Genomic DNA, 13,266 nt, shown 5'->3' with positions numbered 1-13,266 from the left:
TAAGTGTATAATCTTAAAGAATGTGTTTGTTGATGTAAAAGTTACACTGATTACTTTTCTATGGAAGACCATTTTCATTTATAAAGATTTTAGTTACAATATCACTTCATGTTTAGTAGACTGTAGTTTAAAGACTATAAATATCTTACTGTGTTTTCTGAACAAAATCATAGCCACAGTTCATAGTGTTGTATTTAAAGTTGAACTTATTATTGCGAGGTGTAATAATTTTTGTGAGATAGCTTCTTATGTTCTTACTTGTAATATTTTAGAACTAATTTTGTATGTAAAATGTTGCGTGATACACTACCCCAAGGCATATATTAGCATCTGAAATAAATTTACTTCCATCACATCGTCCAGAATGCAAGGTTGAGTTACAATAATACAAGAATGTTGCTCACTATTAAATTTAGATAAGCGAGACTTATGCCATGTTATAGTTTTAATTTATTTTTAGTCATAGTATATCTGTACAGAGTTGTTTGAAATCTGGTAAAATGCTAGCTTATTTCATAAACACTAGAAAAACTTTAGCCCAATTCATAATTTGCCATAATTTACATGTTTATGAACTAGTTCTCCCACATAAAATAATTGAAATATTTAATATAAGTATGACGGCTTGGTTTTCTTAGGCAATACGTTATTTATGCACAAACAAATTGCATCTGAGAGACACATCGTCTGAAGCTCGTGTGATAGAACTAGATGCAATGCTCAAGCTAACAATGAAATAGAATAAGAATCCTTTGCATTAAATACAGATCTTTTTAACATACAGTGCACTTTGCAATAACTATAAAAGTTTTGCTGGCAGCAGTCAGTTAGTAAATTGTAAACTTGGTATAATGAGAAACTTTGTTACATTTGCTTTGCATTCGTAATTTATGTCATGCTTTTTTCACTTGACTAAGGTAGAAAGTTTAGAGCATAAGTATTTACAAATTTTTACTAGTATTTTCATTGTGGCTGGATCATTTGCCCAAATGGCTAAGTTAGCAGTATATTTGATGATGTTTTATCCAGTAAGTTTTGTTCTTGTTTAATGTTACTTTTATGAAAAGCATTACTAAGATGCACTGTCAACATTTAAGTTTAGGGACTGATAATTTCATTAGATTGTTTTAGTGGGAAGGGCAGTGGAATTTATGTACTATGTTCATGTGAACAATAAAGCCAACGTATAATATTTTCCACATTGCCCAAGTTTTGAGATTGATATTATGTGGAAAAGATTAAGAATGTAATTGCAGTTATGGCGGTGTTGATTTTATTTTGGATGAATAGTCTGAATGCTCGGATTTTTATATATATATATATATATATATATATATATATATATATATATGCATATTTTCTACCTCTCTTATTTTAATAATAACATAAGAATAGATAATACTGCAGTAAAAGGAAGTTAATAAAGTCAAATAAAATTTATGGAGAATGTAAATTTTTCTGTTAATGTTTGCTTATAGGAACGAAGGAACCGTCTTATGCGATTCGTTGTTAATAAGCTTCATTTCAATATAGACTGAGTTTAGTTAAGATTTTCTGTCACTGTGTCAAATATACTGAAAGGATTAGTTTGTTGCTTTCCTTTGGCAGATGATACAGGTAGAAACGAGGAGGGAAATGTGTATAAAAATATGCACAAACTCCCTTTTGGTTATCTTTCAGTCATCACATATACACCATTTACACTGATGTTGATTCTTGGTATCTCTAGTAATTTGTGTAGTATTTTCAGTTACTGTAGTTTTCCAAGTGACATTGAACATAAACAAATTACAGAGTTTAGTGAATAAATATATATGAATACATGTCACTGTAGACATATTTTACATTAGTAAAAAAATGTTTTTATTATGACTCTAGCTAGAGATTGACTGTCATCCATATCCTCGTACTGGGAGTACTCGTTTTATGCACAGTGAAAAATTCTGTACCACATAAAAATAACAGGCTGACCTGTACCAGTTATTAAAATCTCCCAGTAAGATGGGAAAATAAGGAAATGCGAAATCAACTAAGAAGACACTGACTTTTAGATATCCCCATCTTCAAGCTACCGATCATGAAGCAAAATATTTGATCTGGGACAGATATCAATTAGGATATTCCATCCAGTGTTTTCCATCTCATATACTAAGCATTTGGCCTTTATTTCATGAAACGTATACTATGGTTTCTGTCTTTTGCTTTTATTGCACTGAAGATATTGCTCTTTTACATGCATTTTATATTTATAATGTTAATCATATTATCTGAATTAACTTAACTCTGAAATTTAAATTACTTTGAAGTTAAGCTTCTGTTGCTTAGAAGTGGTGGAAAGAAGTATTTGCATTTTAATTACGATATTCTTGAATGAAGTAACATAACTACTCAGTTTTAATCTTTTCAACTTTTGGCTTAATATTACAATGTTGCAGGCAGAACAGAGTAATGCTGCTGTGGTCTGTATTGTGATATGTGGTTATCTGTTGTTTATGTTTACAAGAATATAAACAGTGTGTCCCAAATTGATGTATACACTCTTTGAAATACTATTTCATAGCTAAGAAATGAGATAGAATTACAATTTTTACGGTTGATGATTCAGAAGTCAGTGGAAAGCATGAAAACGTGTTCATCTGTTTATAAAAAAAACATGGCTGTGCAATTATCATTTAATGACAACATAAGTGGATACTGAAATGTTGAGGTTCAACAACATTGGAGGGTTGAATTTGGAACACAACCACCAACAAGGTTAACTATCACAAGAATCCGAGACAAGTTTGAAGTCGATGGAAAGATGCAAGATGTGTTGAAAAAGCAGTGCAGAAGAAAGAGAGGTTCCACCGATAACGAGAGTGTTGATGCAGTCATGCAGGCTTTTTCACAATCCCCAAAGAAGTTAGTGGGGCAATGTTCTCATGAGGTTGGTATCAGCAAATCCAATGTTCATCTAATTTTGCGAGCTCAAAAATGGAAACCTCATATTCCGAGACTTGTCCATGCACTAAATGAGGACGACCCAGAGATGGATACGAAGAGGAAGTGCTGTGGAGTTCCCATCTCGATTTCCGGATTTAACCACTCCAGACTTCTACCTAAAGGACACAGTGTACGCCACAAAACCACAATGACTGGAGGAACTGAGAGTTCAGATTGAACATACCTGTAATGATATTCCATTAGCAACAATCCAGTTGCTATGTTGCTCTGCTATACGTCGTTGTTGGGAGTGTACTATGATGGAAGGGGGCCATTTTGAACACGTACAGCTTAAGGAATACAAGACCACAAAAATCGTATTTCTGTCTCATCTCGTTGCTGAGAAATAGTGTTTCAAAATGTGTATACATTAATTTGGGAGACACTGTTGTTAAGCAAATGTTTAGTCACTTGTGAGAAACACCAAATGATGATATTTATAGGTAGCTACTAGCAAGCTTTTTTTTCCCCTCATTTTCATCTCCTTATATTCTGGTATTTTTACATTCCAAATTTTTATGAGGTTTCACATGACATAGTTGATCTCACAATACGTATTCCCCATTGCTATCTTCTTTAATGGAAGAATATGGAAAATTGTAAGTGTGGACAAAGAATTTCATGAGAAGTTACTACAGTAATATTGTAGGGTTTATAAAATTCATATGTCTTAAAATTATGGAATGTTGTGGGAAATGTACAATTATTATTACAAGAATTGTATAATTAAGGACATTCTCTATTGCACTATGCTTTAATGCAGACAAAATTTGAAAAGGATATAGTAAAATTTTCATCCATATGGAAGTAAATTGTGTATGATGTCGAGACTGAGGGATGTAAGATAAAGTATATTGATATATTCAACACTAGCCTAAAAAATTTCCCATACGTTTACATCATTTGTATACTGAATGAATTTAATATAAGAAAAATAATGTATTTCCTTGTAATTGACACTTTTATTTGTAAATATATGAGAATAATGTTATTGACTTGAGAACATATTCGTTAAAGATGCTGGAAACTCTGGTTGTTCTGTTGAAGTATTGTTTTTGTGTTATTTATTTGAAAAGTCGGAATGGCGTAGGTTTTGAACATTTGTTAAATGAAGTGTGTAAGGTATTTTCCATCTGTCACCATCCAATTATGATCATGCTATTCAGTGCTTACTAAATGAAATATCGTATTGAGAACTTGAAATATACTGATTCAGTTTTCAGTTCGTTAGTTCAATTGATTTTTTTCTCAATATTGATATGAGACAATGGATAGATCACTGCAGTAACCAAAAGAGCTTTTGTAGTGAGTCATATACATGTTTACAATATTACAGAATTTAGAAATGGAAGCTTATAATTCATTGTTAACTTTCCAATTAGTCAATTACAGTACTAATTTTAGTATTCTTACCTATTAATAACATAGTCAATTTGACTTACAAGTATAAATCATATTGACTATGTTATTAATAAATAAGAATATTGAAATTAAAAATAGAAACACTATAATATTCTAGACAGATGTAATAAGATTCAATGTAGGTACTCTTTTCGTACAGATACATAAGCTAACAGTACCTTGAATGATTAAATTCATTAGACTGTATTTTTATATAATTCCAACTTATAGTTTTGACTTTGGAAGTGTACAGTTGATAACAGAATCCTTACTACCATGATAAATTTCAAGAGGGTAGTCATAATACTCTGTCCTTATGGTTACACCAGGACATTGTGTCTTTGTTCATTGCCTAATGGTTTAGTTTCATTCTCTGTCATATAATCTGGAAATAAATTCCTCTATAGGCTGATTTCACAATGTTAGTAATTGTACGATCTATATCAGGAGGCCCAAACAATAAAATTATTGTCTAGAGCTCAGTTCTGAAAATTGGATGCTGGATACTTTCTCCCCCCCCCCCCAGGCGACCTGGTTGGTGAGTTGGTATAGCGCTGGCCTTCTATGCCCAAGGTTGCGGGTTCGATCCCGGGCCAGATCGATGGCATCTAAGTGTGCTTAAATGAGACAGGCTCATGTCAGTAGATTTACTGGCATGTAAAAGAACTCCTGCGGAACAAAAATTCTGGCACATCCAGCGACGCTGATATAACCTCTGCAGTTGCGAGCATCGTTAAATAAAACATAACATTGAAAACTTCCCCCCCCCCTCCCACATCCAAAGTTATATGTAAGAAGCATGCTGACACCAGCGACAAATTATTGCAAACTGAATGTAGAAGATAAATAAAAATTAAAAGTCAGTACATACAGTTTTATTAAACAATAAAGTACAAGACACCTCTGATTGAGGTTCTGGCTGACATCTATTATCAGGCAGAATGTCTAACTTGACGCTATATGTCAGAGGAGAAACAATTGTTTTTGGATGCATCTGAAGTCTGATTAATGTAATATGTTACTAGTCAGCAATGTATGCAATGGAGGAGGAAAGGAACTGGCCACCCTGCCCTGTTATCTACTGGCTTAGTTGCCTCATGAGTTCAAACCTGTCTTCGGACAATTGATTAAACAAACAACAAAGTACAAGAACAAATATAATTTTATCATCTGTCAGAGGTACCAGAATTGTCCACACTTTTGATCAATGGCTGCCTGCTCGTGCACTCACGTGCAAATTCTATGTTGTCACATGGACAATACATCCCAGATTGAAAAAAAAACATGGTCACACGTATGGGTCAAACACATGCTAAAGCATAACTCATGTTAAATGTTTATAAATATAACTAATTCTACATACTCTCAGAGTTATAAAACATAAATATTTTAAAGTAAATTCGAGATATTTTAAAAATATTTTGGTGTTGAATATTATTATTATTATTATTATTATTATTATTATTATTATTAACATAAAATTATTTCTGTAATATCCATAAAAACCTAAATGTCTCCTTAAAATTTACTGCCCTCTGGAAAACTAGAAATGCTCCCCTGATGATGGTACTGCCCAATTTGCGAAATATTAGCCTACATCTTTCTTTGCTTCAATATTTGGGAGAAAATGAACCACACAAGAGTCTCACTAATCTGGCCCTCAGTAATCCAGCTTGTTCTAGTGTACGTTACTTCTATTGTTGTCTGGGAAATATGCACTGATTTCATGTGTTTTGCTGTATTACTTATACATACATACATGTGTATAAACATGCCAGCCATGTGTGGAACATTCTAATTTCGATCTAGAGTGCAAGTAGAGTGATTGGCGCAACTTATAACATTAAATTTAATGAGATTTTTAAGCACTCTCAGTGACCTGACACACTTGCTAATCTGGCAGCCCTCTGTGCAAGGAATGACCAGATTAGCAAGTCTACTGTATTACAATGTGTAATTATGAAATTTACTTTAAGAATTGCTACTGGAACTTTTCGTTATTTTTACATAATACAGGAACAAGAAACGCAATAGAGATAGAGAGGAAATTCTACAAATATGGAGTATGTATGTATGTATGTATATTGTCCCGCGCCATTGTTGTCGCGGTCTAAGGCATCCCGCCTAGTACTCACATTATGGAATGTGCGCTGGTTCGAGTCCTCATGGGGGAAGAAATTTTCTCATGAAATTTCAGCCAGTTTATAGGACCGGTGCCCACCCAGCATCGTGATGCACTTGGGGAGCTACAATAGGTAGCGAAATCTGGTTTCGCAAACCGGCTATAATGGCTGGGGGGATCATCGTGCTAACCACATGATACCACCATTCTGGTTGGATGATCGTTTACCTCTGCTTCGGCATGTGGACGTGAGACCAGCAGCCAGCTGATTGGTCTTGGCTCTGCAAAGGGCTGTAGCGCCATGGATTGGATTGTATGTATCCAATGCCTATCCATTTCACTTTACGTAATTCGGAATATGAAGTATTATAACAGTATTTACGAACTTAAATATTGATGCAGTGTCACTAGTCATGCTTGAGGAAATATAGGTTGTGTTAATTCTTTTAAGACATTAAGTGTAGTAGTTAAACTGACAGTACTAAGTTGCCATGTCTGTGGCTCAGCACACTGGTCTTCCATCTAGGCAGCTAGGGTTCGATCCACAGTCTGGTCGTGATGGAATTTGTGGAAGACGAAGAAGACTTTGCTAGGCATTTTTATTGGAATACTTCTGCTTCCCTATTTCCTTCCACCAATGTCCTCCATCTCTACTTATTTCTTCTATCATCTGCAGTAGTTAAAAATAAGTTGGAGTGAAGAGTTGGGGTTGGTACAAGTCTCCAGTGATACAGAATTTAAGGACTTAGAGTTCAGGGCCCTAGAACTTATCATCAGAAACTCGTCAGGGTTGAGGAAGGATGATACACTGTCAGCATTGCCTGTATAGGGTGCTCAATAAGCCAATGAGTTCTAGGTGCATGGATCCGTCCTAGGTCTCAGCTCTTGAAAAATCAAGCTAAGCAAAGATATCACTAAATATTAGAGAGTTTTTGCCATGACGTGTTTTTTATTACCATAAACTATGATGTCATGTGACCGAATACGATAAGTACAATAACGGAGTTTGTCATAAAAATAATTTTGCACAGGCATTTGTCACTGAATATGATGAAGACAAGGAAAATGAAAGAAAAACATATATTTCGCATATTATCGCTGATAAAAACTACATTAAACATCCTTTTAAACATCAAATTATACTTACTTTGGCAGCATTTTGGCACACTTCGCATTTATCATGATTGCGAAAATCTACCATCTTTAATAATTATGCTTGTTTATTCATGGCATAATTATTATATTACACATAATATACATTCTGTGATAAGCTAAGACCACTGTTGAATTGTGAAGCCATTTTGTTTCTTGATTTGTACATCACAATAATTTTGTCTTTAATGAAAGAAATATTTTGGAATATAAAGTTTATATTTTGATTTTATATTTTACATTTACACTTACTTTCGTAAATTTTCAGTGTCAGATTTCTGCCATTTCTGCCATAGTTTGATAAGATGATCCGTATGCTCCTTAATGTCTCACAGTGAGAAAGATTTTCCAGTTGTAGTCACTCTTTTCTTATGAATATTTTTCCATGGATTTAAGTTTTCATAGGGATTGGTTGTAATTATTTCACACATTAACATTCTCATAATTATTGTTGAAGCTTAGCCTTTCCTGCGCCATTCTGCTCACAATAAAGCTTCATTATAACAATTGGAATTGTTATGTCACAATTTCTGGTAACCATAATGTGACACATGCATAGAACATTGATCATATGACTTTACAGTTTACCGTAAACGAAAACCAGTGTGGCAGAAACTCTCTATTAATTCTTTAGCATTCCATTAATTTAACATTGTGCTCATTTTTCATACAGACCATCTATCCTACTGTTTTTCTAATGAAATATATTTAACCATGAAAGGTTTCTGTCTTTGTGCTAGATTGAAACATGTAAGAAATAAAGAAAGTTTGGAGTTGAGTATTTATGCTAAAACAAAAATCATTAAGTCTACTACATGAAATTGAAGTTCTAATGCAAGACATCCTAATGAAATGCATGTTTAATAAGAGTATTAGAGATTGTTACTTTCTGAAAACCCACTTGGAACAATGTGCCCAATGGATAACTGTACCACAAGTATGTCACTGCTGTTTGTTGATAAATCATCTGTGGTTATGGCGCAAGTCCTATTATAAGAATAATGTTGTTACTCAAAAATCAAAGTGTAATAATTAAAGTGGATTTATTCCTGTGATTATGCATGCTTCTGAAATATTGTTTGTTGTGTCTGTATTGCTCCTTTCTTCTGACTTATATGGATCTGCTATTTTGATATTTTCACTGTCTTGACTCATCACTACTACCATCTAAAGCAGGCGTTCTCAACCTTTTTAAGACTGCGAGCACCACCCACATGTAATACCAAGTACCTGAACACCATGAAATTGAATAACATTAATAAATTAATAAATGCATAAATTTTTAAACACTTGCCAGGTTAATGAGATTCTTGAGCTTGAATGTTACTCAGAATTTCACTGATTTCCAGAGAGAAGTTGCTTGTAGCTACATGCAAACAGTCCTGCAGATGTGAATTCGTTAATAGTGATTATGCTTTGTTCTTGAAGGGTTTTATAACTGAAAAAGCCTTGTCACATAGGTAGGTTGTTCCAAACATTTGAGGGAAAAGCACTATAGTATTTGAAACCTTTTGATGTCTTCTATTCCCTGAAAGACTATGTATTTCTCCTTTATGAACAAATATTTCAGTGCTAACGAGGACTGGACATCTATCAATTAAAGTTCCACACAACTAGCTACATTATTCTCTTGAATGACCCTGATTTTTCTTATTAATACCACTGAATTCAAAGGACTTATATACCATGTTAAACAATTGTTCATTTTCTTCCAAAACACGAAAACACCCTTCAGATTCGTTCGAAAGATCTTGAATTGCCAGCTGGACAATTTTAGGTCAGTCAGACTGGATTCGGCCAAGACTCGAGAATGTGTGCGCAAATTCTGGGAAATTATATAGTTCATTGTTAGTTGCTGTAGAAAAGAATCTTTCTGACTTTAACCGAAATAAAATTGTGTTTTGTTGACCTTGAAGTTGTTTAATAAGCTCGTTCTGATACTGAAAGAGGTTTACTGTAAAAGCAATATTAATCTTGAAATTGTCCTCAAATAATTCAAGGAAAGTTCCTGTAAACCCATTTGAAGAAATGTATGCCTTGATTTATTCGAATACTTTCTAGACCCTTGCAACAGCATCACCACTACTTTACCATTTTGACCAGTCTCATGGGCTAGTGGTCAGAGCTTCTGACTACAGTTCATGAGGTCCCGGGTTCGATTCCCGTTAAGAACACAGGAATTTTTCCTTAAAGGGAAATTTTCCTGTGTTCGTCCATGGTCTGGAAATAGGTTTAAGACCTCTCCTGGCACTTAATAATCATCCTATCATAATATATCGTTGGGACAGTGTAACTCCTCCTTCCAGGTGCCTCATCCTCAGAAGTAGGTTACAAAAAGCCACTGTCAGGAGAGACCAGAAATGTCAAATGACAGCTGGATGGCGGAGGGAGAGAGAGAGAGAGAGAGAGAGAGAGAGAGAGAGAGAGAGAGAGAGAGAATGAATGAGGAGGGAGGGAGAGAGAGAGGAGGGAGGGGGGGAGAGAGAATTTTTCAAAATATTTCTGTTAATAACTCAAAAACTAATTGACTCACAGAAGTGAAACTTCACCACATCATTATCTATCACATCGTGATTATTTGTACAAAAAATCAAGGATGTAGCTTCAAAAATTAAGTTACAAATATTTATTTTCTTCATTCTTATTATATTTGCTTCAAATAATTTACGAAGCTCCAGGACAATATATGCACCTCTATTTAACATTGTTCCACTTACAAGGCATGCATTATAGAATGCCTGGTGAATTAATGACACTCAGCTTACTGAAACAAAATACACACAGAAAATTGTAGGATGTGAGGTAGTGAAATATTGTAATCCTTGTCAAGAAAGTGGCTGATTGATATCCATATTGTGGTGTGTATAATTTGGAAGTCATTTTCTAGGCACCAACTTTTGTATACAGTAATCGATATTGCCTATCTAAGGTTAGAAGTTCTTACTAAATGACTAATTATTACAGTTTCATAGAAATAATACCATATATTTAATAATATTGCAGGATTTGAAAAGGTTGATCAATGAATTATATATAATGTAATCGTGAAACTTTCAGTTAGCAAAACAAAACAGAGTCTGGCAGTGTTAAGAACTGGAATATGTTCTGAGAATATTAAGATATGTACAGGTTAAAATGGGTCTACATTACATAATGTAGTTACGGAATAAACATTTTAAACCTGTGCTGGAGTTTGTAACCTGCAACCTTCCAACATTACATCAGTCAATGTAGTGTTGCCAACAAACATTGAAGTAGCTGAAGGTAGTATTCCAAACATGGAAGTAGCTACAACAGCGTATTTTTGACGTGAATACGTCTATGACAAGAGTACCATCCCAGAAAGTCTACCGACACATTTTCAGGCGAGTTTTGTTGCCTCTATAATTTCTAAACTGCACACCTATTCCAATCAAGTAAAATGTTGATCAACAGATAGAGATCAAATGACTTTATTGTCAAACGCCTGGCATTAGAAAACAATAACTACTTTATGTATTATCAGAACTAGTCTGACATAAAGCAGAAATTAGTCACCTAGTTAATTACAACTTAGTTTTTATTTTAACACATGATAATGATTATTATAACTATACTCGTAAGTCTAATTTTCTATTAACACGTTAAATATTAACAGGACAAACCATTATTTTACAAAATTAAGAAAGTTCTGGATATCCACATTCATTTGTTGGGAATTGGATGTATTTGATACAGAGGATAGATTGAGATTTGAATTGGAAGGAATGGTTGCAGTACTTGATAAGGACAGGTGAATTGAAGAAGTGGATGTTGTAACATTATGCTCTTGTAATGGTAAGATGTCGAGGATAAGGAGCTGTTGGAAATAGGAAGACTATATTGGAGAAGGAACTGGATGGTATGTTTTGTCATGTTGCCCTTTGTCCCATTTTATGGGCAAATATTTCTCCATCTGCATAAAATTCCTGAAGTTTTGTATTCATTCTCTTCAGAATTTCAGATATTTTGTCAAGTGTTTGGTCCTCGATTTTTCTTTTTGGTTTTTGGGAAATGGGATGGGGTGGAGGCATATTGTCTGTATTAAGTATTCTATTCTGTCTGTGACATTTCTTTTTCATTGGTATTGACATCTGTGATATAAAAGTAATGTGTATGCACATACAAATTTTAGTTAGGTACTTTTTGTTAATACTGTTATCTTTCGGCTTTTAATGGAGTACTACACAACAGGCATGGTGAGCCGTGGCAAAAAATATGAATGTATTTGAAACCTCCCTTATTGTTTGGAAGTTTTAGTTGGTAAACATGTCCTACAAACTCCTGTTATAGTGGTAAAGTTCTTTAACTATAAATCTACGTTCAATATTTTTATTTTTACATTGATGGATGCTGAATACAATTTTTCCTTTGCTGAGGTAGAATTTCAGACAGTAATGTTTTAAACATTGTTGATTGAACAATAAACTATAGCAAAATATCTTGTGACTTCCCAAAGCAGCTTAGAAGAAAGCAAAATAAAGTTCCGTATTTTTTCATCAGGGATGTTGTCTTTGCTCTAAGTGGGAATTAAGGGAAAGCTTAGTTAGGGATTCATTCCAAAAGTTCATTAGAGAAACTTTTCAATTACTGACTATGCCAAGCACGTAAAGTAGTGGAAAATGTAGTATGTGTTGAGTCAGCAATTTTTTTGATGCTCCAAAATCCAATGCTGCTACAGTCTGAAAGGACTGAATTGATTATGGTAGCAGCTGCTCATCTACCCACTTTCAAAAAGGAGAGCTAACTCTGTGAATCTTCACACTCCATCTGGAACATTTGGTCATGAAACAAAATAATCGAGGGTAATTGTATGGATCCCATGTCAAGATCACTGTGCGTGAATACCTTAGTGAATTTATCAAGAAAGTAAAAATTTATTGTTACAGCATTATGCATTACAGAAGCTAGCATTTAAATTTAGCTTGCAGTGTTTAATCCTTATTGCAGGTTGTATTTGTCTCATAGTAACTGCAAAATCTTGAATACAAACGAAGTACACTGATATATCTTGTCAGCTCCTATAAACGAGACCATAAAATTCAAGTAAATATGTTAAACATTTTTATGTATGAGGGCGATTCCAAAAGTAATGCACACTAAAAGATTCTTCACTGAAATAGAAACTTTACTTGGACATACACTGCCAGAAATTCATGAATTGCTTCGAGGAAAGTGTATGGTGACTATACAGTAGACCGTAGTACCATTTCCTGATGAGTTCGATGTTTCTGTGAAGGTTGTATTGCTATAGAAGATAATTAGAGCCCTGTGAGATCTAAGTCATCTCCAGACTTCACTGCAGAGGTCATTATTGCCAGTGTTTTGGAAGAAGACAGATAGATGACATACTCAGACATAGCTCATAGGAAATTGTGCCCAAAAATTCGATGGAACTGACCACAGCTATTGAAGTCTGCTGTGCTATTTTTCCAAAATAATGCAAGATTCCCTATCACCGAGCCAGTAAAGGTCGCCAACCTACAGTCCAGATGTGGTACACCTGACTATGACCTTTTCCCCAAAATGAAAAATTCACTTTGGAATCAATGTTTTACAACATTAAATGACCTGAATACAGCTGTGACCTG

The sequence above is a fragment of the Periplaneta americana genome, chromosome 11 (assembly GCF_040183065.1).
Source record: "Periplaneta americana isolate PAMFEO1 chromosome 11, P.americana_PAMFEO1_priV1, whole genome shotgun sequence".
Classification (NCBI taxonomy): Eukaryota; Metazoa; Arthropoda; class Insecta; order Blattodea; family Blattidae; genus Periplaneta; species Periplaneta americana.
Note: the sequence above shows the minus strand (reverse complement) of the source record.